A 27587-nucleotide genomic window follows, 5' to 3' on the forward strand; every position below is an offset into this window, starting at 1 on the left:
AGACCGAGGTCACAGCAGCACTTGCAGTATAGGTCCTCTCCTGTGGATGATCAGGTCTTGAGTGATTAAGCTGATAGAAAATGGCGGTCACGCCCGCGGCGGTGCGTACCGCGAAGGTGCGTAGTGCGACCGCCGGCGCACTTCGTCATTGGCTCCTGAAACCCATAGGGTTCTATGTTAACCAATGCGGCTTTGCACCGCGGTCTTCGACCGCCTACCGCCACGGTGTGTCACGCCAGCGCATTGACCTCACATCCCATTGTCACACTTCACAGGTCAGGCAGCCGCCATTTCAAGGGCCCACATGGCTTAATTTCTACTGCGTCACACAGGCCTAGGCCTTGCATTGCCACCCATACAAGCCATTCAATGCATAGCGAATCGTGTACTGTGCAAGCTGTGGGAACGTTCCTGCGGTTTGCTTGACTCTGTGCTCCATGTTGTCCTTCCTAGGCACCGTCCGCTGGGACTTGCGAGGAGATGGAGGAATGTTCCCGTGTACAGACCGCTGGTGGACCTGTCGACAATGGAAGAAAGACATGTCATACTGACATACAGACTTGACCGAGCCACTATACAGGAACTGTGTGCCCAGCTGGAGCCAGACCTGATGTCACCCATTCGCCAACCCACAGGGATTCCCCCTCTGGTGCAGGTTCTGTCAGTACTCCATTTTTTAGCAAGTGGATCATTCCAAACAACAGTGGCCATTTCATCAGGGATGTCTCAGCCTATGTTTTCTAAGGTTTTGTCCAGAGTGTTGTCTGCCCTGATGAAATACATGCGGAGCTACATTGTTTTCCCTGAGGTGGGCGATTTGGCTACAGTGAAGGGTGATTTCTATGCCCTTGGACATATTCCCAACATCATTGGTGCCATTGATGGGACCCATGTGGCTTTGGTTCCCCCCAGTGAAAGTGAACAGGTGTACAGGAACAGAAAAAGTTATCATTCTATGAATGTCCAGGTGGTCTGTTTGGCTGACCAGTACATCTCCCATGTAAATGCCAAGTTCCCTGGGTCAGTGCATGACGCGTACATCATGCGAAATAGCAGCATCCACCGTGTGTGGCTAATTGGTGACTCTGGTTACCCCAACCTGTCGTGGCTACTGACCCCAGTGAGGAATCCCCGGACCAGGGCAGAGGAACGGTACAATGAGGCCCATGGGCGGACTAGGAGGGTGATTGAGCAGACCTTCGGCCTTCTGAAGGCCAGGTTTAGGTGCATGCATATGACAGGTGGATCCCTAATGTACTCACCGAAGAAGGTGTGCCAGATCATCGTGGCCTGCTGTATGCTTCACAACCTGGCTTTGCGCCGCCAGGTGCCTTTCCTGCAGGAGGATGGTCCAGAGGGTGGTGTTGTGGCAGCTGTGGAGCCTGTGGAGAGTGAAGAGGAGGAAGACGATGGGGACGACACAGACAATAGGACACAGTGATACAACAGTATTTTCAATAACACACAGGTACGAATCAACACCGCCATTTTACATTTACTTACAGTCTCCTGCCTCTCTACTGTCTGAGTTTCCCCCCAGTTTATGTTAACTGAGTTGTGACTTTCCCTTCCGTTTTCAGAGATGTGGGACCCACTGCGTGACCTCTGCTTTGTTTGCCCATGGAGTACAGCTGTGTGACAGTGGTATGTTGTCATCACAATGTAACTGAACATTTTGGCACCGTTATGTCTAATACATTTGTTCAAAATACAAGCAGACTCCAGATATTTTTAGTGCAATAAGTGATTTTATTTCAGTGCTAAATTTAGGGACATGCTTGAAACTCGGTGATGGGTGATGGTGGAGTAATGTCCATGGCAGAGTCCAGATTTTCAGTCTCACGGGTGCATTGTCCATATGCCTGTGGAAGGATGGAGCAGGGGCAGTTTAAGGTTGGACAGGGTGACAATGTGGGACAGTGGGATGACATCAGGGGGTATCCTTTGCTGGGGGTGGTCTTGGCATCCTACTCTGTCTTCTTCCGAGATCTCAGGCCCCGCTTGCGGGGTGGTTCTTCTTCTGCAGGAGGTGGGGTTCTGGTGGCCTGTTGTTGTGTGGGGGCCTCCTGTCCACTAGCGCCGGCGGAGGTGGTAGCCTGTTCTTGGTCCATGCTAGTGACAGGGGCCCTTTGTGGTGCCACATGGTCCCGCAATGTGGTGACAATCTGGTTAAGAGCCACGACGATGGTCCCCATTGCGGAACTAATGGCTCGGAGTTCTTCCCTGAACCCCATGTACTGTTCCTCCTGCAGGACCTGGATCTCCTGGAACCTGGCCAGTACCATAGCCATCGTCTCCTGGGAGTGGTGGTATGCTCCCATGATGGAGGAGAGGGCCTTGTGGAGAGTGGGTTCCCTGAGCCTGTCCCCCCCCTGTCGCACAGCAGCCCTCCCAGTTCCCCTGTTTCCCTGGGCCTCTGTCCCCTGGACCGTGTGCCCACTACCACTGCCCCCAGGTCCCTGCTGTTGTTGGGGTGGTGGGTCAACCTGGGTGCCCTGTAGTGGTGGACACACCGCTGATTGACGTGTCCTGGAGACAGAGGCATGGGCCTGGTGGGTGGGAGCTGTGCTGGTGTTCCCAGAGGGGGGTAGGTCTGCTGTGGCCTGTGGCTGTGTAAGGGGAACCGACTGTCCCGAGGTCCCCGATGGGCCGGGCTGGTCATCTGGGTCCAGGGAGACAGAGCTGCTGTCATCACTGGGGGGCTATCTGGGGGTGGGATGGACATTTCTGGACCCTCCTGGGCGGTGTGGTGGCGTTCGGTTCCTGCAGGGGTATAAGAGTATGGTTATTGCTTCTGTGTGTGCCATAGTGTGCAATGGGTGGTTGGCCGTGTACCCCAGTGCTGGCATTCCCTTGTGGGGGCTGTTGTGACTGTGGCTTGTGGGGGAGATGGATATGTGCAGTGGGCATGCTTTGGTGATGGGTGTCCATGCTTTGTGGACGCATGCAGGGCTAGGTGTTGGGATGGGTGGGTTGTGATGGTGAGCCATGTGCAAGGAGTTGGTATGATGGGGTTGAGGGTGAGGGTGGGGGTATGATTTGGCATGCAGGTGGGGTGGGGGAATGAAGTAGTGAAGATTTGACTTACCAGAGTCCATTCCTCCAGCTACTCCTGCGAGGCCCTCAGAATGTGCAAGACTTGCTCCTCCCATGCTGTAAATTCTGGGGGAGTAGGTGGGGGTCCGCTGCCAGTCTTCTGCACCGCGATGTTGTGCCTTGATACCATGGAACGCACCTTCCCCCGTAGGTCGTTCCACCGCTTCCTGATATCGTTCCGATTTCGTGGATGCTGTCCCACAGCGTTGACCCTGTCCACTATTCTTTGCCATAGCTCCATCTTCCTGGCAATGGTGGTGTGCTGCACCTGTGTCCCGAAGAGCTGGGGCTCTACCCGAACTATTTCCTCCACCATGACCCTGAGTTCTGCGTCAGAAAACCTGGGGTGTCTTGGGGGTGCCATGGGGTGGTGTGGATGTGGTGTGGGGTGGTGTATGTATTGTAGAGTGTGGTGAGTGTGGTGGTGTGTGGTGTTTTGTGCGTGGATATTGTGTGGGTGATGTTGTGATTTGCCTCTGTGTGATGGTGTACTCTATTCTGTGCTGTCTCTCTCTGGCCTTCAGTCGCAATTGTGGTCGTAAGGGTTTGTGGGTGATGTGGGTGTGTGTTTTATATTGTATTGGGTGTGTGGGAGTGCTGTGAGTATGTGTCTCAGGTGTGTGTATTTTGAATTGTGCAATGTGGCTGTGTTTTGTAAAGGTGTGTGTATTTTGAGCGCGGCGGTGTGTACCACCAATGGAATACCGCGGTTGAAAGACCGCTGCGAGGATTTGTGGGTCGGAATAGCATGGGCGTATTTCTGTTGGCGTGACGGTGGAGGTTTGGTCATCGCCAGTTTTTCGCTGGCCGTTGGTGTGGCAGACTTTTGTTGATGTCGGGTTTTTGGCGGTTTGCCAGATGCGGGTCAGAATGACTGTGGCGGTTTACCGCGACCGCAGCGGTGTTATGGCGGTCTTCTGACCGGCGGTAAGCGCCTTTTACCTCCGAGGTCAGAATGACCCCCATAGTGTTCGTGTTTAGTTTAGATGTAAGTTTAGTGTAGATACATTTTAGATAATTACTAAGGGCCTCATTCACAAAGGTAAACTTAGACCAAAAGTCCAAGTTGAGACCAAAAGTCAAAGTGTAGATCTAAAGTCTAACTTTGCTCATTGTAAAGGTAGACTTTGAATCTAATTTTGGACTTTTGGTCTAAGTTTAGACCAAAAGTCTAACTTTACTTGTTGTAAAGTTAGACTTTTGGTCTAAGTTTAGACTTTTAGTCTAAACTTCGATCAAAACTCTAAACTTAGACCAAAAGTCCAACTCATAGTAATTTTAGACTTTTGATCTAAGTTTAGACGTTTGGTCTAAACTTAGACTTTTGGTCTCAGTTTACCTTTGTGAATCGGGCCCACTATTTTTAAGTAGTAGTTTTTAAGTGTGTTGTTATTATGATAGTCTTTTAAGTGGTGGAGGTTGGTTAATGTTTTGTGTTTTGGAAAAAATAATTTAAAAAAACAAAAATATATATTGTGTAGGCTTGTTTGTGTAATAAGCATATGTTTAGAATGTATTTGATGTTTTGATTGTACTGAGCCATGCATTTCAAGAGGGGTGTGAGGTTGATGTTTAACTTGTCATGTGTGTATAATGGTTAAGATACGTTAAGTTTAGATAAGATAGTTTAGGCTAATGTTAAGGTTAGTTAGCGTAGGATTGGTAGGGTTAGTTAGATCTTGTAATTAATAATTGTTCTATAATAATACAATTTTCAAAGTTTTCTAATTTGACATTATTTATTTGACAAGAGTTGATACCATTGTGTTAGGTGAGTTGAGAACATGACGTAACCATTGACTTGAGTTCATTGTAGGTATATTTTCTTTGTCAGAGGCCTATGGACAGCTGTAAGCCTTCCTTAAATATGATTTCTGTAGGGAACCATTTCCATACTTAAGACACTATGGTGGTCATTCTGACCCTGGCGGTCTTTGACCGCCAGGGCGGAGGACCGCGGGAGCACCGCGGACAGGCCGGCGGTGCTCCAATGGGGATTCCGACCGCGGCGGTAAAGCCGCGGTCGGACCGGCACCACTGGCGGGGTCCCGCCAGTGTACCGCGGCCCCATTGAATCCTCCGCGGCGGCGCAGCTTGCTGCACCGCCGCGGGGATTCCGACCCCCCCTACCGCCATCCAGATCCCGGCGGTCGGACCGCCGAGATCCGGATGGCGGTAGGGGGGGTCGCGGGGCCCCTGGGGGCCCCTGCAGTGCCCATGCCACTGGCATGGGCATTGCAGGGGCCCCCGTAAGAGGGCCCCTACATGTATTTCACTGTCTGCTGCGCAGACAGTGAAATACGCGACGGGTGCAACTGCACCCGTCACACAGCTTCCACTCCGCCGGCTCGATTCCGAGCCGGCTTCATCGTGGAAGCCTCTTTCCCGCTGGGCTGGCGGGTGGTAGGGGGGGTCGGAATCCCCGCGGCGGTGCAGCAAGCTGCGCCGCCGCGGAGGATTCAATGGGGCCGCGGTACACTGGCGGGACCCCGCCAGTGGTGCCGGTCCGACCGCGGCTTTACCGCCGCGGTCGGAATCCCCATTGGAGCACCGCAGGCCTGTCGGCGGTGCTCCCGCGGTCCTCCGCCCTGGCGGTCAAAGACCGCCAGGGTCAGAATGACCACCTATGGCGGTCATTCCGACCCTGGCAGGCATGGACCGCCAGGGCCGGGGACCGCGGGAGCACCGCCAACAGGCTGGCGGTGCTCCCAAGGGCATTCTGACCGCGACTGTACAGCCGCGGTCAGAAACGGAAAACCGGCGGTATACTGCCGGTTTTCCGCTGCCCTGGGGAATCCTCCATGGCGGCGCAGCTTGCTGCGCCGCCATGGGGATTCCGACCCCCATACCGCCATCCTGTTCTTGGCGGTTTTGGCCGCCAGGAACAGGATGGCGGTATGGGGTGTCGTGGGGCCCCTGGGGGCCCCTGCAGTGCCCATGCCAATGGCATGGGCACTGCAGGGGCCCCCGTAACAGGGCCCCACCATGATTTTCAGTGTCTGCCATGCAGACACTGAAAATCGCGACGGGTGCAACTGCACCCGTCGCACCCCTTCCACTCCGCCGGCTCCATTCGGAGCCGGCATCCTTGTGGAAGGGTGTTTCCCGCTGGGCTGGCGGGCGGCCTTCTGGCGGTTGCCCGCCAGCCCAGCGGGAAACCCAGAATACCCGCGGCGGACTTGTGACCGCGCAGAGGTATTCTGGCGGCTCCCGCCGGCCCTGCAGATATCGCGGCCGGCGGGAGTCAGAATGACCCCCTATAAGTGTGACTCAGAAATTGGTCTAACATACAGCACAACACAAGTATTCACCTACTGTACTACCCTTTATGAAAGATAGTAGATAGGAACATGTTTAATTTGACGTTTTCATACAAAATGATGCTCCCTGTCTGCATTATGACATATGCTGCTGCATATCACCAACAGTAACACCATTGTGCAAGGTGGCTTACATTTTTGTGTGGAATTTTCTTGGTCATTAAGTTAGTTACACATGTCTGGGCAACATCCATCATAATTAGAATTTGCTGCTTGATTTGTGTGCCAAATCATGCAGCTCACTTATAAAAAGAGAACCAAAATGTGTTTCTTAGCATGTGTCTCCCGTTTACCATTGGATGCACTCACACTCAGCACATGTGAGGCCTCTCTGTGGCAGAGTAACAACAAATATCTATTTGAGCATGTGTTGAATTACTCAACACTTATCAGTATACTCAGGGGGAGGTGATGTCTACTTGCATGTCTTGGGCACTGTCATTTACCATATTAGCTTGCCCTTGCTCATCCCTCAGTGGCACAAGTACAATGCTAAGCCATGTGGACGATGGGCATAGCTATCTGTTTAGTATAGGCACAACAACCAAGACTTTGGTGTTGTTTAGTATGATTTCGATGAGAAGTGATGTTTACACAATTGCAAATAATGTTGTTCCCTTGACATTGCAAAAGTATTATTGACATTAATGACACTGTTTTTACATCACATGCAACACCATGTGTATATGGAAATATTGTTTGTACTTTGTCAGTAGGTTCTCACTGTGTCTATCAAGAATCTTCATCTTGTTGATACATGCTGACATGACATTGATAAGGTACACATTTCTCATCAGAACATTTGAATTGGTGTAATTGATGTAAATGCACATACAAAAGCAGCATGCCCAATTAAGTTGATCTCTTTTTTTCACATCAAAAGTGTCATTGGTATTCATATTTCCAATATATTTTTTAGACCTTTGAGAAACAACCATACAAAGCTCAATATGTTTTAAAAATACTGATTTATTTTCGTGTAGATGTTCCTATTCACACATTACATCATGTGAGTAGGTTTAAACTCATAAAGTTGCAGAAACACATAGGTAAAAACAAATAGGTATTGGGTGTATTTACAAATGATTTACATGGTAAAACAGATAATTAGAAATTAACTGCTGCACAAATAAAGAGTACGGTCCTGGAGAGAGGTTATTAGCCTCAGACACACACACATCAGACAATGTGACTCCCATGAGCCCAACAACATTTGTGAGTGCCAGTAAGGCAGCATGGTAGTCCCTGGCAAGGGTTTGCTGGTTTGCCAACAAAGCAACAATGTTGCTATTGAGGGCACTTGTTGTGGCTAAGAATTAATCTAATTTGGCCTCCAAGGACTGGATGAAAATATTTATGGCCCCCAGCTGCCTGACATCTTCACTGATGTCAGATGTAGAAGGATGGTGTTATTGTTCCTTCTGCATCATGACACCAGTGATGTCAGCTAGGAAATCATCAGTCCCATGGAGCCAAGTGTAGGTGTCTGTGATAGCCTTTGACAAACCCACCTACGGATTCCCTCATGAGTGCCTGCTATGGTCTCCAACCCCGACTGGACCTCATCAGCCATCCGTTACTGGACTCCTACCATTGGCCATTGAAAAACAACTTGGGGGTCCTCAGAATCCCCAGCTGTAATGTCATTAGTTGATGGCCACGTTCAGTGTTTGTCGGTCCATCTGGAGAGGCAACACCGTCATCTTCCCTTAAAATTTCTGGAGGAGATTTGTTAAAAGAGTCCAGGAGCTGTCTGAAGGTATTATGTTAGAGGGCAGGTTGGTGTCTTCAACAGGTTGGGCATCAAATATTGACATGAACATTCTCAGTGGGGTGCTGTCAGCACATCTGCTCTCTCATTTGCTGACCTTGATACACTGGGATCAATCTGGCTTTGTCCCGAGATGCAACACCATTCAAAACTTGAGACGTTTGGATCTTGTTTACCATGCCCTGCAGCTCCTGATCAATGAGTACGCTCATTCTAGTGTATGATTCTCACTCTGAGAGTTGCTTCAGAAGCTGACTTCCCCATATGGTGTGGTACTGCCAATCTCTGTCCTGTGACTGGTGATTGTCGGTACTAAACCTAAATAGGGCCACCAGGTGGGATGAACAGATGGAAGTCAATCAGATATTATTGGGCCTGCTCCCCTTCCCTCTGAAAAAGAAACTGAGCAGGAAATATGTTTTCTTGGACTGGTATTGTCAAAAAGGCGCATAGCAATAGCATAACTAAGTCCAACGCCTTCCACGTATGCAGCATAGTTAAAAGATATTTATGAGTGGGCAGATGCAGAAGAGGTATGGATGAGGCATGGCCCTCGAGACGATAAACTTGAGGATGACTTACGTGCTGGTTCTTCTATGTTGAATAACTTGAGGGAGACCCAGGGGTTGGATGCATCTTGAGCGGAGGCTCTGTAATGGATTGTCTATGCACTGGAGAGTGGTGTGCTGGGAGTGGGAGCTCTCTGGATCACGGATCGCTGTGCCATAGACAGAAGACACCATTATTTTGGGTTTTTAGGCTGCATGTCCATAGAGGCTTAGTGACAGAGCAGATGGGGTTTTGGGGGTTTCATTTGTTTTTATATTGGACATAAGGTACCATGGAAGTATAGTTTTTTTCTAGCATCATTGAATACCAGAACTGCTTGTATAACTGCCGATCTCTGTATGTAGGACCATGGTGGGTCTACCAGGTCCTAAGGTGATGAGAAATACACAATTATATGATGCTTAATGTGAGATTTTCACTGTACTGCTTATGTGATATTCCTATAAACTAATAGAGTTTGTTTAAAAAAACAGGTTGGGCATCATAGGCAGGCTGATCTCCAGGAGGTGTTGTTTATCCCTCTAGAAAGAGATTTAAATATGTTAGGTGTTTTCTGATTGATTGTGACGTAATTGATTTCTGGTACATTCAAACAGTATTTTACTTCTCTTTCTAGAACACAGAGATATGTGGAACACCTGCATATGGAATGTGGTACCAATGTTGCTTCTACCATGGCAATACATCGCTACTGTTCACACAAACACGATATTCACTAGGGGGCCTATTTCTGTAGATTCCAGACAATAAAACGAATCTCAGCTTGCTGATCTGCCTTGGCTGGAAGAGTGAGTGCAAGTATGGGACACATCTTATATTTTTCTGCTGTCTACCTACACTGCGGCAAATTTTGGTCCTTGGCACAACTGCAGCGACCATTGTACCATGTCTCAAGAGTACATGCATTTGCTATAGCCATGTATGTGCAGGCCACCACTGGCCAAGACACGTCAAATATTGATATACCTCACACTATCCTGCACTCTGTCTTTCACAGAGCACTACACACCAAGCTACCTTACTAAACTTTCTTGCATGTAAATTGTGGATTATTGGGCCCAAAGGTTCATCTTTCACATACATCTACATCCCTACCACATCCGGTCAGCTGTGTGAAATATGGATTAATACTAGAAACAGTATACCTGGCCCTTTGAATGATACTACTTGCAGTGTATGCACCTCCTCAGCACCTGGCGACCCTCGAGGGTGATGCAATGACCCTCTACAAAGACAAAGGGCATGATTTAGATCTTGGCAGTAATAGTCCTGCTGCCATTTTTTCGACAGGAAACCCATCCACTGACTAGGAGGTTCACCTGCCAGATTTATATGTTGGTGGGACCATAGGCAAAAGAGCATCCGAGTCCCGCAGACGTCACCAAGAATCTCCCATTGCCAGAGTTGGATGGGCCTTAATGTCAACTCAACTGGGCAGTCCAACCTCCACACCTGAGATGGCGGATTGGAGGGGGAAGGGGTGCAAAACCTACCTCTCTCCACGCTTCCGCTTCCATTTTGGACTGGACCCGACTGGACCTCACCTGCCATTGCTGCTTCCACTGGACCACTGAGGACACCCGACCCATCGTCGCTGGAATCAAAGGTAGGGATACTGCCTGTACTGTGTACGATGTGTGGGTTCTGCACATGATCTTGGGGCCTCGGCATACCATGGGGATTTTTTTTAAATACCTCTGACATGCATATTTTAGGAACACAATTGTGTCAGTGATTGATAGTGACATACTTGTACAAGCCACATATCTCACACATACACGATTGTTATTGTGGTGTCATTATTCATTGCCGAATGAATTCTATCATCACAATAACAATGGCATCACACTTGTTTCCATGTCTATGTGTGCATATTGCAAGTGAATCTGTACCTGTGAAGTTGTGAGTCCAGCTGTGTGTGCGATTCAGCACTGTTTCTGTATGTGAGATTGGATTGGCAGGTCAAGGGTGCTGCAGTGGGTGATGTTGTTGTGTATTTACATATTAATGTGGCTGAATGTATGCCATGCATGTGGATCTTATCTGTTGTGTGCTTTGGGTTGTGTGTTGTGTTGCTGTCTGCAACATTCAGGTGTATGTTGTGTGATGGTAGCTGTGATGTGTGTAATGATGCTTCTGTGTGCATGTATTTGTGTAGATGAATATGTCATTGTTTTGGTTCTGTTGTAGATGTGTGTATGTGTGTCTGTGTATGTGTGTGTGTGTAGTATCAATGGTGTGTGTATGTTGTGTCATGGATATATGGCAAAGTGTGTTTTCTGCATGTATATGTTGTGGTGGATTGGCAATGGATAGTAGTGTGTTTATTGCATTTTGTGTGTTGTGCAGGTGGACACATATGGCTAAGGCACAGTGTGTGTGTGTGTCTCTTAGCTCCATGTGATAGCCTTTGCCATTGTACAATGTCCAATAGCTTTCGAGACGGTCTCCCTTTCTCAGCAATTCACCAGTACACCTCCTGCAGGACTGTAACATCTAAATAGTGTTGGCCAGACCACACCAGTCTGACGGCTAAAAAGAACACTCTGTTGTGGCAGTCTGTGGCTCAGTCACAACACAACTAAATCCAGTGGGCAGAACACCATGTTGAACACCAATGATGTTTTCAAGTTCGCCGCAGCAGCAGGTTGGTGCCAAGGCCTAAATGAGGCACAAAGTGACTATTTTTGCATTACAGTACACTTATGCCTACGTAGCCCCTACACAAACAGAATTGTATAATGGGGCAAAGGGGCCTGCATTGGCTTAGGCATATCTGTCAACTTACTCTTGTCGATGCGTGATGTGCTGCTCCAGTAGAGTTTTTAACTTAGCTTTCTGTAACTTGTTGTCCTGTTTTGTGATGGGATAAATGACTAGACGTGAGTTCTGCTATGCAGGAATTCCACTGAGTGGCCCAAAATCTCTGCAAGATTCCATGGAATTCCATGAGCTGGTAAAGCTGCTCCTCGCACCTGTGTAGCTATGTTTTTTATTTTTAGGAGTGCGGTGCACGTTCTTGCACTGGAAACTGCACACAAATGGCAATTTTGTTTTCTTCGGTTCTGTGCATGGTGCGGGGACCTGTTTTGATCCACCCTTAATCTTCTCAATCCTCCCCCTATCAGACTAATCTACCCCTCACTTTCCTTTATGTCTTTTATTGCATCAGTGTGTGTCTTTGTGTTTGTCTATATTACATATTTGTCATTTTTTGTGTTTTTCGTGACTTTTGGTACCTTATTTGGATTTCCATTTGCTTCTTTAATTTTTCCTTTCTTCCTTTCTTCTTCCATTTCTTCCCTTTTTTTTCTCGACCCAGCACCATGACAGAGCAGGGTGAAAGAGGGCGTGGCGGCTGCTAGTCACACACCTTGCGGTCTTCGGCGCCACCATAGGGTGCAGTCCCACCCCATTTGTTTCCAAGGTGGAGTTGGCATCAATTGTATTTTCCATACAGTGCCACCTCCCCTCCATGCTGAAAGCACCGGCAGGCTTGAGAGTGGCTACTCCCAGTGGGAGCATCGACTGCTGTGGGGGAGGGTGCACCGGTGTGTGCATTAGCACACTCGGGTCTAGTGCAGCCAGCAAGAGTTAATGCATCGCCAGGCAGAACTGCTGGACTGCAAGCAGGACCTGCTCAACCTGCTGGGTGTCAAGATGTTGGGGCCCAGTGAGTAATTATTAATTTGTTGTGTTCTACACCGCAATTTTTTTTCAAATGTTCAAATGGCATTCTGCTCACACTCAGAGGTAAGTTAAGTTTACGTTACACCGAATATTATGTCATGCAGTTTGAGCTAGCAAGAAGATGCTAAGTGCTACCTAATCCTACTCGTCACCACTGGCTTGGGCTGATTATTTGAGAAGCCATGCAGACTCCTCTGTCGTGCCACTAATATAGTGGTAGCAGCAGTAAGTAATATCAGTGAGTTAGTGTTCTCTGTGCCTTTCTTTATGTAGCTCATACTGTCCCAATCACATTCTTCCAGCGATGTATAGTATTCATCTATGTATTGAAAAGGGAGACTGAGTTGGCTCATCAAAGGTGGTTGAGTAGCAAAGATCATTTGTGGCAATGCATAGTAGTTCCAAATGTAGCTTAGGAAATTTGGAATAGGGTGTGGTTTTGAAAATTAGGAATAGGTCAACTTGAGTAGTACTGTAGGTGATTTAGAGAAGTACAATGTTAATATGTTTGCCGTTGCCTGTCAAACATTTTTTGGGAGATTAACTATACCACTGATTTGTTTTTTTATCTTCTTTATTTCTTACTTCAGCAAGCACCCAAGGACAAGAAGAGAGCTTTGGAGGCAGGTCAGGAGACAGGGGTGCCACCACTAGTGCAGCAAACCCTCCTGTTATATTATTATTATTTCCCTAACTTTTACCTCTCCACATTTAGAACAATTTTTCATTTTTTTGCTGTGCCTGTCTCTTTTTTTCCCCAACTCATCTTCGTTCTATTGGATGTTTGACACATTCTTGTTATTCCTGCATTTTCTATAGTTCTTGTTTCTGTAACTGACTTCCTGCTGTCTCTGCCAGCCTGTAGCTTTTTTCTCCTTGTTAGTAAGCTTTACTATGCACCTTACGTATTTTAAGGACAGGTGATGTAAGACTAAGAGAACATATTTTAGGACAGATACTCTACAGTGAAGATTACATGCCCAAGTAAGATTTTCTACAGATGTTTGTTAAGAAAACTTTCTTTTTTCTTGCTCTTATTCAAAGAGTAAAATGAGAGAGTGGCCATGACCATGGTGGACCCCCTTCCCAATGTATGTTTTATTTATTATTCATGTATACAGTAGTGAGGACAGGCCCATTGCATTTGCCAACCAAGACCACACCATATGTACTTGATTGACCAATTATTCCACCCCTTCAGGGCGCTTCAGTGACTTAGCTATTCCCCTCCATTACAAAACATTTGCGGTTGGTTTGGCTACCTGGCTTTTTCTGACAAAGTTACACAACAAAATTCCTAAAGTGAATGATAGAAGACGATAGCACTGTAACGATCTATTGCAGTTGCATATTTTGTTGCCTTTGTTCTTAAAAATGGGAGGTGTATCTGGCATCTAAGATATGTAACGTTTTTACCTGCTGCACTGACCACTAGTGTTAGGGCCAGTGGCAACACCAGTGCGCCAGATGCAGCAGTGGTCGATGATGGACAACTGGTGGCAACAGGGACAGGCGTTGGTAAGTCATATTGCTTGCTTATTGACAATTACTAGTATACTCACTGCAGTAAGCAAGGCAGATATGTATCCTCCCACCTATCATCATTTATCACCTCCCATGCCATGGCATTTAAACGCCCATGCCATGAACTAACATCATCCTGGTTTAATTTGGGAGTATAATAGTGTTGTCTATGCAATGTGCATCCACTTAAGTTAATGCAGCATTTACAAAGTTTTAAATGCATTGCAAACCAAAAACAAGGCATTTCCCTTCCCTCCCAATGCCCACTCAGTTACCTCCAAGTACTTTAGTCTTTATTTTTTCCGAAGTTCTGTCCCAGCCACCCAAATAAATGGAAAAATCCCTTTTTGGAATGTGACACATTTGTCTGGACAAGTGATTCATATATTTCATGGCTTCCATAACGGATTCATGCTTGTTCAAATTTTTCTCTTTTGCATTCTTCAACCACAGTGAGGCATGTGTGGGTAAAAAATGTGCCCTTTGACGCAATATCAGTTACATCAAATTACAATGGCCCCAGGCGACAAGCAATGTACTGCTTTTGTGCCACTCTAATTTTAAACAAGTGTTTGTGCAGAGCACTGTTTACAATTTTTTTTTTTTTTTTTTCTTGATATACCTGCTCCTCGTGGACCACCTACATGCCAGGAGATAGCAGCTGGAGGCCATCTGTTCTCAGGCCCAGTGGCTGGTGGCTCTGCAGGAGGAGGAGGCAGTTGCTTTGCCTGCGGGCCCTAGCTCCTTCAGCCAGCCACCAGCGCCTCCAGCCTCCCAGCGGCAACAACAATGGCATTGCCGCAGCCATTTGGCAGCCACCTGTCCATGTTGGACCACTGCTGCCCCCTAATCCAGCTCCACATCCTGCAGCATCTGGAGCACCTGAACTGCAGGGTAGCACTCCTTGGGGTCTCCTCAAAGATCTCCAGACCCGTGTGGAGTACACCCTCTTTTAGCCCTTTATTAAAAACATTTTTTGGTGAGAGGGACATTTGTTGTGGGTGGAGAGGGTGGGAGAGGGAGTTGGTCCCTGGGATTGTACTACGTTTTTTTGGAACATTGGTTGGGGATGAGGTGATTTGTTTGGGGAGAGGGGTGGGCCTCTTGTGGGTGGAAAGAGTGTTTTTTTAGAATTTTACCAATTTATTTTAGTTTATTTATACCTCAAATCTTTATTTTGGTATTTTACTTTCCACTGCTGTCTGTTAGCGTAATCTGTGTTTTAAATCTGCTTAAAAAAGTGTGTGCCAGTCAGTTATACCCTTGTTCTACTATCCTCTGTAACTGTATTGACCACTAGCGAGGATTGCCATTGCCTATATTGCCTACAACAACATAGTTCAGAGGTCTTCAAACTTTTTTAGGTTGAGTTCTCTAAGGTGAATTGTTCTAGACATCGGGACCCCTGAACACCTGACAGAAATTTCTGGAATTCTGGTACATTGCATAATTTATCACCATCCACGTATCCCAGGCCATATCTGGCAAGTAACGTTAAACACAGTAAGAGAGTTTAGGAGACGGAACGTTTGTGAATGGTTGTGGTTAAATGACAGATGCAAATTACCCAGTTCAAATCTAAATATTCCAAGATCAAATGTGCACAATTTCTTTTTACTATGGTGCTTTATTTTACCCATATAACACATAATTTGACATAGATTGAGAATAACACTACCAAAATTAATGTGACGGTGTGCCTGTTTTTTGCCACAGAGATGGTAAATCTGTGGAAAGACTTTTGCTACTTCCAACCTAGGGTTGTGCTCTACATCTAGTCTTGAACGGTACTTAGGGGGTCATTCTGCCAAGCGGTTCCCGCCGAAAGACCGCTCTGCGGTCAAAAGACTGCGGCGGCCATTCTGGCTTTCCCGCGGGGCCGGCGGGCGACCGCCAGAAGACCGCCGGCCGTCCCAGCGGGAAAGCCCCTACAACAATGAAGCCGGCTCGGAATGGAGCCGGCGGAGTTGCAGGGGTGCGACGGGTGCAGTGGCACCCATCGCGATTTTCACTGCCTGCAAAGCAGACAGTGAAAATCTTTGTGGGGCCCTGTTAGGGGGCCCCTACACTGCCCATGCCAGTGGCATGGGCAGTGCAGGGGCCCCCAGGGTCCCCACGGCACCCGTTCCCGCCATCCTGGTTCTGGCGGTGGACACCGCCAGAAACAGGCTGGCGGGAAGGCGGTCGGAATCCCCATGGTGGTGCTGCAAGCAGCGCTGCCATGGCGGATACCCTGGGCCAGCGGGAAACCGGCGGGAAACCGCTGGCTCCCCTTTTCTGACCGCGGCTTTACCGCCGCGGTCAGAATCGCCCAGGAAGCACCGCCAGCCTGTTGGCGGTGCTTCCGCCGCCCTCCGCCATGGCGGTCATGGACCGCCAGGGTCAGAATGACCCCCTTAGTGTCCAATATCGCAAATGCTGAGGACCCAATCTCCCACAACTAAGACGAACTGAAAGGCAGAGAGTGTTGATAGCGGTTTCTCTCACAGCTGAATGTTCTATAGAAATTTCCAGGCAAAACTCACCAATGAGATTTGCATCTGCTGAGTGCAGTCACTTTGAAGATCAATCAGCTCTTTCTGCATGAGAATTGGGAGATGGTTCCCGAACTCTGCCAGAAATGGTTGAAAGACCCAATCATTGATGTGATCATTGTCCTCAAGAAAATACTTTTGCAAACTATCCCTGAGAGACTTTAGGTGATTTGTTATTAATTCAGCAACTCTTAGAAGTTCATATTCCATCTCCTCAAGTGCATCCAATAAACATGGAAATGGCTCGAACAGGTTACCTTCAATTATTCTTCACGTAATTCCAGCTTCTTGAACGAATACATTCTTTTATTTATGGTAAAAGAAGTGATTTCAGCTCCTTGCAAAGACAGATTCAGGGAATTTAATTTCTCAAAAACTTCATATGCTAGAAGCACATGCCAGTTGGGATTACATAGTTGTTCTGCTGTGGAGGGGTCCAAACCCAGAAGAAACTGCCATACTTCATTCATTAATTTAAAGATGCCAGTCAGCATTTTCCCCTCGGATAACCACCACACTTCTGTAAGAAACAGCAATCCATCTTGATCATCTCTCATTTCTGCACATCAATTGCAAATAGACGAGCTCTTGTGGGATGGGTCTTTATGAAACTTACTATTTTCTTAGCAGAATTCAGCACATCTTTAAGTTCTCTGTCCATGTTTCAAACAGCAAGGGCTTCCCTGTGTATCATAGAGTGGGTCCACAGAATATGTGGAGCCACTTTCAAAACTTTGGCTTTTAGGCCAGCATTAGTACCACACACGGAAGGAACACCATCTGTGCAGATTCCAATGTAGTTTTCCCATTTTAAGCCATGGATACTCAGGAAGTCATTGATAAAGTCAAACACATTGGATACTATTGCTGGCCCCTGGATTGGCTTGCAAAACAACAAATCTTCCAATAATACTGTTTCATTACAGTATCGAACATAAGCAATTAAATGGACATCCTTTGGCACATCAGTCACTTCATCTAACTGCAAAGCAAACAAACGTGATTTCAACAAAGCTATAAGGAGTCCTTGGATATCTTCTGACATGTCAGAGGCGAAGTGGCAAACTGTTGCGTCTGAGATGGCTATACTTTTGACCTACCCTGCCGCTTTCTCACCAAGCATTGTCCTAGCCACATCGAGCAATGCTGGGAGAATCACTTTTTCTCTATTTACAAAAGGCCTTTTGTTTTTGGCAATGTGGTATGCCACTTGGTGTGCTGCTTTCAATACATTTGATGGGGAAGTTACCACGTTTCGCTGGTTATTTCTGCTTAGTTATCTCTTGAAACTTCCTGCTAAAAATGTTTTACTTTTTCCTGCTAGAGACCCATGTTTCATTTCAAAGTGATGCCTTAGTTTGGATGGATTCAATACAACAATGTAGGTGAAACCAAAGTCCAAATAGGAGGCATCATAATTCCTTATTTTTTCAGCTTTTTCCTCTTCATCTGTTGCTGTTTCAGCCTTTAGCTTGGGCACTCTACCATCTTTTGGCAGCAGGAAACAATCCATGTTAAATGTGTGCTTAACCTGAGATACAAAATTCAGAAGTTCTGTGTTAATGAATAGCACATGGCTGCAATTTTACAGCCTCATGAGGTAGAGCAGGCTTTAACTTTGCAGTTTCAAATGTTTTGAAGAATATATATTCTTATATTATAAATAAAATAAAATTTGGATAAAAGAATAGTTCAATGGTGAGTGGATAAAAAACAATTCCAGTTTATCCAGGCTTTAAATAGGTGCTCCCAAAATTGCTGCAGTATGTATATGCCATAGATCACAGATGAGGCTCTGCAAGTTACTTTTTCAAAGGTTAGTGAGGGCAAACTTCAGCACTTCCCCTTCACTTATCACTCAAAAACAAATACATACCTTCTTAATCACTTCCTCTGATGTTCCGGTTGCTTGAATAGGAGTCCTCTGCCTAGCGATCAAGTAGTTTTTTTTTCCTTGCACTGAATAGAAAATGTTTAAAAAATATTACTTGCATGTTCTCAAAATGTTTCACGTGCGGCATCATGAAAGCTCCCCTGAAATTATAATCATAGTGATGGGCAAGAGAGTGAATGACATGCCTAGAAGTTACTTGCTGTTTTATCTGAAAGGCCATGATCTGCAAGCTATTAGTTTGAAGGTCTGATGACTGGTAAGATATGTAATGACTCTAAGTTAAGAATTTGATTTCTGACAAGGGCACATTAGCTTTCCATTCTTTTAAGTTTGTTAAATTGATCTTGCATGTACTTCCTTGCAGCTCCTTCACTTCACTATCCCTCATACACAAAACACCCACTCTCCTGTAAGCATGGATTTTTCTTTACTTTTGCCTTGTCACCATTTCAACAGATGTGCCGTTCCTTCTTGCATTTTTTCACAGAATCACAACTGACACATTTAACTTGTGTAATGTGTATTCCGCAGAGAGACCAAGGATTGGATGAGCATGTATTTGGAACAACTTTAGGATCCAATGACAGGCATTGTGAGAAACTTGAACTGCCTTTGATTCTCAACTCCAGAGGTCCTAATCCTGTTTTTTGGACTGTATAATTATGGACGCATCTCTGACAGACTCCGAGGTTCTACATAATTTGTACGGGTCCCGGCTTTTGCTTATAGGCCTGTACCACATTACTGATGGAAGGCCAGGGCAAGAAAGCACTGGGAAAAAGAACTAATTTTCCAGCATCAAAAAGGGTTCATACAACATGTGCTGCTAAATGGCATCTGGAAAGGAACACGGAGGGCTCCAGGTATACTTAGTACCTCCACATAGTACCTTTAAAAAAAAAAATGTATTCAAAATATAAATCTTTCCTATGCCAGTGATAAGATTCCATTGGTTGAGATACCTCCTTGGTATACTTGTAAAAATGAGTGCCAATAATTACTTTAAAAATATTATTACAGTTTTACATTGTACAAACTCAGCTCACGGGCAGTGTGACACTTTAAATGAGCACCAGTTACATTACACAAGGTCAGCTTCATTTTCTTTTATGCGTGGATAAATTACATTATTTCATCCAAGATCACAGAAAGTTGTGCCAACACAGCGATTTAAACCTGGCTTCCCAGTTCTAAAATCAGCTTGGCTATAAAAACACATCCTCTCTGCTTCAATTTTATAGACATCTAATGTCCTACACACCTTAGTGGCTATGAAGGGTTGGCATTCTTATGCAAACAAAGGCCCATATTTATTAAATGTTTGTGCTGCCTCAACGTCATTTATTTTACTCTAAAGCGGCGCAAACCTAACTCCATATTTATATTTTGCCTTAGACCCGTCTAGTGTCAAAATATCGGAGTTCGCGCCAATCCACCTTATGTCTCATTGCAACAATGAGTTGCAAGGTAGGTGTTCCCTTCTTACAAACAACACTAGCTCCCTAGCGCCCTAATTAACTCCCTACACTATAGAAAGGGAACCCAAAATATTACGCTAAGGCTGATTAGCATTAAAAATTCACGCCTGGTCAGACCAGGCATTAAAGTGCAGTTAGGCACATTTCCTTAGGGAAACACCATAGATTCCACCAATGTGTCACTATTTTGGGAACAAAGATGCACTTCAACCCCCAACATCACCCCCACCCATACCACAGGAGCACTACAGGTGGAGGGAGCCCATCCCAGGTAAGTTAAGGTAAGTATATATGTTTTGATATTATGTGCCACTGGGGGCCAACTACATGTGGCCCTCTGGCTGGCACTGGATACGTTGGGTTTGTCCTGGGGACACTGGACCCCACTGGTGGGCATTGGGGTTGTGGTAATGACCTCACTCTGTACTTCAACAGGGGTCATTTTTTGGCTGCTTGTGTGTGAAAAAATGATGCTCGGCTGACTAGCGGCTGATATTTTGCCACTAATCTGCCTAGCGCCATTTTTTTCTACTGCCAACCAGACCCGACTAGCTTAATTTTTCATGACGCTAGCCATTCCTTAGCGCCATTGTGCATTATTTTATAAATATGGTGCACAGATTACTCAAAGGAATGACGTTAGTTCGTGCTCATTTTTTTGCGCAGTTGTGCGTCATTTTTCATAAATATAGGAGAATGCCTTCTTCTTTCAGGCAAGCAGGTGCTGTGGCAAGAAGGACTGTTTACCTGTCGGTTTGCCTTTGGTTTCACAGCACAGGAGACTTCCTGTGTTGCACTTCAGCTGAAGCATTTCAGATCTCTGAATTAACCATCCCGGGACGGTTACCTTATCACAGAAAGTAGGGGAGCGGTTTTCCTTAAATTAAAAAAGTATGGGCATGTCATGCCCCTCCGCCCCCCCCAATTCAACCACTGGCCAACACTGAAGGGAGAATGCGTGCACAAGGGCTGTGAATAACAGGAAAGGGCAGGTAGAAAGTCTGATCCAAACGGGCTTTACACTTAACTGTTTGCCGGTTTTAATCTTCTGTCATCTAAAGTACCCAGCAGGAGAATGCCAGTGCATTGGCAGTAAAACACCTGAAACAAAATGGCATGGATCACATGGGGATTCTAGGACTAGATCCCAGATATCCTGGTTGCAGTTATTATCCTACCCACCAACTAAGACAATGATTTGGAAGCATTATGTCCCCTCAAAATGTGCTTGTATAATTCAGAGTGTAGAGGTTCCAAATGGGTATACAGACATGTTTAGGTCTTGCCTATAACATCACATGCACGGTCACTTGTAAGAAAACTATGTTAGCTTGCAATGGGCTTACAGCCCGCTCATTGCTTTCCTAAAATCTTGCAAATAGTCAAATTGCCTAGCCTTAAAGCAACCCTCTGAGCCATTACAATGGTCCACAAGTGCCATCCTACACATTGGTAGGAAAGAGGCCCTAAACGGAGGTAGACCTCAAATGTGGCATCCCCAGATAAAGCATACCACATCTATGAAGGCCAAATAACCTGGTATTGTACTTTAATAATGATACTTTTCTTTGTACATAGCTCTTGCTACCACTCTCACTTTTATAGGCAGGCACATGGGGAGCAATGTAATGAAAAGACACATCCACTGCAGGACATGTCTACAGATGAAAACATGGACATAAAAAGGCACATAAAGACACACTGAAATAGGGAATGCATACTGTGGGAGACCAGGGCAGCAGCAGACAGGGGCACAAACATAGAGATGATGATACCGGGAGAAAACAAAGAGGAACACACAAACATGGATAGAAGAACACTTGGTGGAAGACATGAAGATGTAGACACAGGGAGAAATGGACTGTGTGACACATGTGCAACTAGGAATCCTAATCAGCCACATCACATCACAGCTCCATCTTCAGCACCAAGTCCAAGGCATTGGCAGATGTTGAATTTTAAATGTATGCAGTCAGAAAATACATAGCACTAGCATGTAAAACGTGGTATTTTGTGTGCCTATCTAAATATTGAAATTATGTAAGTATCAAGGCATCCGTAGGTCTTAATCAACTCATTGCTGTGTCCAAAAGGTTTATTTTTTTGCAAACTGATGGGAATGTACTTGGGCAGTCAGGCCATATTCTTTCGCCATGCTGTCATTAGTTGAACAGCCAACCCGTTGGTCAAGGTCTCCTCGACAGGCATTCCATCTAATCTCATCTCTGGTAAGAACATAATTGCCTCTTAAACAGGTGGAGTCTATTTCAAGACCTCAGACAGCACAGAAAAAAACACACACTGGTGTCTCGGGGAAAGACGGTGCCTCGCTCGGGAGGGCCGCTATAGAATATCTCACCAGTTCCTTCAAGTGTCTGCCTTCATCCACACATTCCTCTTCAGCTATCGGTCACTGATGTCTGAATACCTTCGACCCTGAAACCTTAACATAAACTGCTTAAAAAAGGGCTTTACACTTACCTGCTGCTGATTTCAATCTTCTACCATCTAAAGTGCCCAGCAGGAGAACGCCAGTGCATTAGTAGTAAAATCCTTCACAGTGAGGCAGTAAAAAGCAGAGAGCCAAACAGGAGAACCTCAACAGGCAAAGAGTAGCAATCAAGGAAGGGAAAGACAATAAGCACAAAATAAAAGGCAGCAAACACGAGGCAAATGGCAGGAGTCAAGAAGCGCCAAACTAGCAAAAAAGTAGTAGTATGCAGGAGCTTTATGCAAGCAAAACTGGCGGTGCTGCCTGCCATCTTTTATGCTGTCCCCTTCATTGGTAGAATGTCAGTGGTGACATTGCTATGTGCTGTTGGCTGCTGTGCATGAGTTCTCCAACTCAAAAGCCCTCTTTCAAATGGGGGAAGAAATACAGGTAGCAAGCACTCTTTAGACTTCGGGATGGGGGAAACAATGAATGAGATTTTATGGTGGAGTGCGCGTGCCCCCTGAGATGATGCCACACCTTGCCACACAGATTGAAGAACTCTGACCTAGATAAAGACAAACAACTAAACTATTTCACTTCACTCTATAGTTCTCTTACCTGAACAGATGAAGCAACGGATGCAGCCTCTCTCAGTCTTCTTATAGCAGGGATTTACCAAGGTGCCATCTTGGTGATGGTGGTAGTAGCAGAGTACTGCGCTAATAGGTAAGACATCACAAGAGAGGTTCCACTCCCACCTAGGTGGACATCAACTGTAGGTTTAATCAAAGGATTATCAATCGTAGGCAGCTAGATTAAAAGAAAACACAGAGTTAGTGGGTAATATTATTTTTAGCATAACTTTAGAAACACCCACGACCACCATGATACAGCAAAGAAGACCTGATATGATAACAAAAACTAGCAATAATAAATCTTTCTGTGCAATGGGGTGCTAGTATTTAATTAAAACTAAACTTACAAAATCCTCAAGTCAGGAGAAGTAGACTCAGAGTCAGGAGTGGAGTGGCAAAGTTTAGCGTTTATGAAACACAACACAAGGCCTGAATAATGATGTTGGCAAATGATGCGTGGGTGTCAGAGTACCTTGATTCGATTCCCTCAGGAGTAGAAGAAAATCCTCAGTCCCAACCTAGACTACTTGCAACGAAACAGAATCTCCGTTTTGAGCACCCTGGAGGCGGAAAGGGCAACGGGATTTAGAGAGACTGCCTCAGAGGTGGTGTTTCTTCAAATACTCAGTCTGCCACTCACTTCTTGTTTTAACTGGATAACAGCACTTGAAAGATCACAATTACAATTACGAGGGATACACTGTTCAACTACATCATCCTTTAACATTTACTAATGATTAATTTCACTGACAATTATATCACACTCTCTTACCCTGAGTTCCCTGAGAAATTTGCCTCTCTCTTTCTCTGTTACTGTTGGATATTAAATTAATAGGAATTAATACTAAATGAGTTTCTTAGAGGTTGTTCTCTGTTTTATATGAAGATTAGTTTGCTTCTCAACCTTCGTGCTGATATATATTTTGAGTTTGTCTGCACGTTCTTAAATAATTTTAAATAGCTGATATTTATATGTATCTATATGTATACATATATATATATATATATATATATATATATATATATATATATATATATATATATATATGAGTCAAATGTGGTAGTATAATGTGTGAACATTGTATTTCCTGTTGTCTGTCTTTTATTAACCTTTTCTGTTAATAATAATCTGTATACTTCTTTAAAATTGTCGTTTTCACATTCTTCAGTAAGTTTTTTGAACTCTAGTTGTTTTGAATATTGATACAAGATTATCAAATTGGATGTCGGTAATATCTTTATATTTTTTGAATGTTCATAAGAGTCAATTCCAGCCGGAGACTCTTTTATATGCTGCAAAATCCTTCTGTCACTGTATTTGCTTCTAAACAATTAAATATTATCTGTGGTTAACTCGAATAGTCCGTGAAATGCGTGCAAAGCCAAGTTTGCCTCAAAAAATGTTTACGTCCCAGTAAGCGCTCTCTCAATACATCTGGATTCCTGTCAGGTCACAGTTGAAGTGTGAAGCTCACTAGCGGTGCGCGCGTATCATAGCAACAAAACTGAGTGCAACACTAGAACTACAACTTAACATTTGAACTTTTCGTCGGCCATCTTGGATTCCTTTCTTCTGCAATTTCTTTGCAACGTTTGTAGCGCGACTCAGCAAACTTTCTTCCAATAAGGACATCGCTTTTGCCACTGTGGATACTTATTTACCAGCACTCCTACTGCATTTCCTTTAAGTTTCATTGTTATTACATGGCAAGTTTGAGGGTTCTTGACAGTACTCCCCCCTCAAGGAACTGTTCTCCAATTTAGGTTTGTTTGGATAAGTTCTGTGGAAGTTATTTATTAATCTTGAGGCATGCACATTATTGTGAGGTTCCCAAGATCGTTCTTCTGGACCATAACCTTTCCAGTCAATTACATAGTATAACTTGCCCTTTCTTATCTTGGAATCTAAAATTTGATTGAACTCATACTTATTTGTAGAGCCAATCTGGATAGGACTCGGATGAGTATTTAAACACAAATTTGGAGGACTGTTCTTTGGCAATGAAACATGAAAGACTGGATGTATTTTTAGATATGATGGTAACTGCAATTTCACTGCCATGGTATTGATCATCTTGTCTACTTTAAATGGACCAATGAATCGTGGCTGAAATTTCCGGTTTCCTCTGAGATGTAATTGTCGTGTGGATAACCAGACTCTGTCCGCGCTTGTGAAAATTGGACTTTCTCTTCTTTTTTTATCTGCCTGAGCTTTATATGAGTTTTTTGCTTGAGTTATGTTCTTTCTAGCGCTAACTAAGGTGGTCTATACTCTCTTTATTGTTTCTTCTACTGCTGGAACTGTGTCATCTTCTTTATCTAAAATTACATTAGGATGTCTGCCTTGATTTAGATAAAAAAGGGTGAACCCAGTGGTGGAATGCACAGCATTATTATAAGCAAATTCAGCTGCCCAAACCAATTCCGGCCATTCCTTCTCTTGATCAAATAAATAGGGTCTTAAATATTGTTCTAATTCTTGATTGACTCTCTCTGTTTGCCCATCTGTTTCTGGATGATAACTGGTAGAGAAACATGACTCAATTCCTAATCGCTTAGTAAAAGCCTTCCAAGAGTGTGAAACAAATTGGGATCCCCTGTCAGAAACAAGAATTTTTGGAATCCCATGAGCTCGTACTATATGCTGTGTAAACAACTGGGCAACTTGTGGGGCTTGGGGAATTTCTTTTAAAGGAATAAAATGTGCCATTTTGGTGAAAGTGAGCACAAAAACTAAGATCGTATTAAAAACCTGACCGCTAGGAAGATCTACAATGAGGTCCATAGAAACAATATGCCAAGAATGGGGTGCTCTTAAAAGACCTTGCGGAGCTGTTCTGTTGGATTTTCCTTTTTGACACTTTTTGCAAGTTGACACATAGGCCCTCATTACAACATTGGTGGTAAATGCCACCTACTACCGTGCTGACGGCCGCCAACATACTGTGACCGCGGCGGTATACCGCTACGGGTATTATGCCCCACACAGAGCAATCCGCCACTATACAGACACCCACACAAGTCCGCCAGACCAAAGGTCAGTGATAAACTGGCGGTATGAAAACCCACACCGTTATGCCAACAGGAATACACCTACAGTATCAGGACCCACAGATCACTGCAGTGGTCTTTCAACCGCGGTAAACCATTGGCGGTACACACCGCCACGCTCATAATACACACACACTTACAAAACTCCACCACATTGAACAATTCAAAATACACACACCAGACACACATACACCCACCATACCCATACACCCACACCACTATAAAACACACACCCACATTACCCACAACCCTTTAAACAAAAAAAAAAGATAGCGAACAGAGAGAGAGAGACAAGCCAGGAGCACCCCCTCAATCTGAGCCACAGAACACCATCACCCATACACCATCCACCCACCTCAGAGCACACACCACAACACATCACCCCACACACCCTCACACATACCACTCACACCACATCCATGGCACCCCAAAGACACCCCAGGTACTCAGAAGAGGAGCTCAGGGTCATGGGGGACGAAATAATCTGGATAGAGCCACGGCTATTCGGACCACAGGTGCAGCAGACGTCCATTGCAAGGAAGATGGAGCTATGGTGGAGAGTCAGGGACATGATCAACGCCGTGGGACAGCACCCCAGAACAAGGGATGACATCAGGAAGAGGTGGAACGACCTACGGGGGAAGGTGCGTTCCGTGGTTGCAAGACACCAGGTAGCCGTACAGAGGACTGGTGGTGGACCCCCACCTCCTCCCCCACAACTAACAACATGGGAGGAGCAAGTCTTGGCAATAATGCATCCTGAGGGCCTCGCAGGAATAGCAGGAGGACTGGACTCTGGTAAGTCAAATCTTTACTACTATATCCCCTACCCTACCTGCATGCCATCACAAACACCTACCCCTACCCTCACCCCATCACTCCACCACCTCACAAATACCCCAATATCACAACCCACCCATCCCAATACCAAGCCCTGCATGCAACACCAATGCATGGACACCCATCACAGACCTGCATGGACACCCATCACTAAAGCATGCCCATTAGAGTTAATCACCTAGCCCACAAAATCACCACCCACACAAGGCAAAGCTGGCAGGGTCATCACAACCATACAGGGACCACACCCATGCACAAGATGGCACACGCAGATACAGTAACAATGCATTTGCATCCCCACAGGACCCCCACTCAACGTCACTGTAGAAGAGGTGCCACCAACATCAGCAGCAGCTCTGCACACCTAGATCACAATGACCAATCTGGACCAGCAGGGATCTCTGGTCAGTCGGGTACCCAGGCACAGTCCCATATCACCACAGACCCTCCCCCCTCAGGAAACACCAGCACAGCACCCAGTGGGCCCATTCCACAGTCCCCAGGACACGTCAATCAGCAGTGTGTCCACCACTACAGGAACCCCAGGCAACCCCACAAACCCAAGACAATCAGGGACCTGGGGTCAGTGGCAGTGGACACACGGGTCAGGGGACAGAGGCACAGGACAACAGGGAAGCTGGGAGGACTGCTGTGCGACAGGGGGAGGACAGGCCCAGGGAACCCACTCTCCACGAGGCACTTGCAGGGATCCTAGGAGCATACCACCATTGCCAGGAGACCTTGGGCCAG

The sequence above is a fragment of the Pleurodeles waltl genome, chromosome 2_2 (assembly GCF_031143425.1).
Source record: "Pleurodeles waltl isolate 20211129_DDA chromosome 2_2, aPleWal1.hap1.20221129, whole genome shotgun sequence".
Classification (NCBI taxonomy): domain Eukaryota; kingdom Metazoa; phylum Chordata; class Amphibia; order Caudata; family Salamandridae; genus Pleurodeles; species Pleurodeles waltl.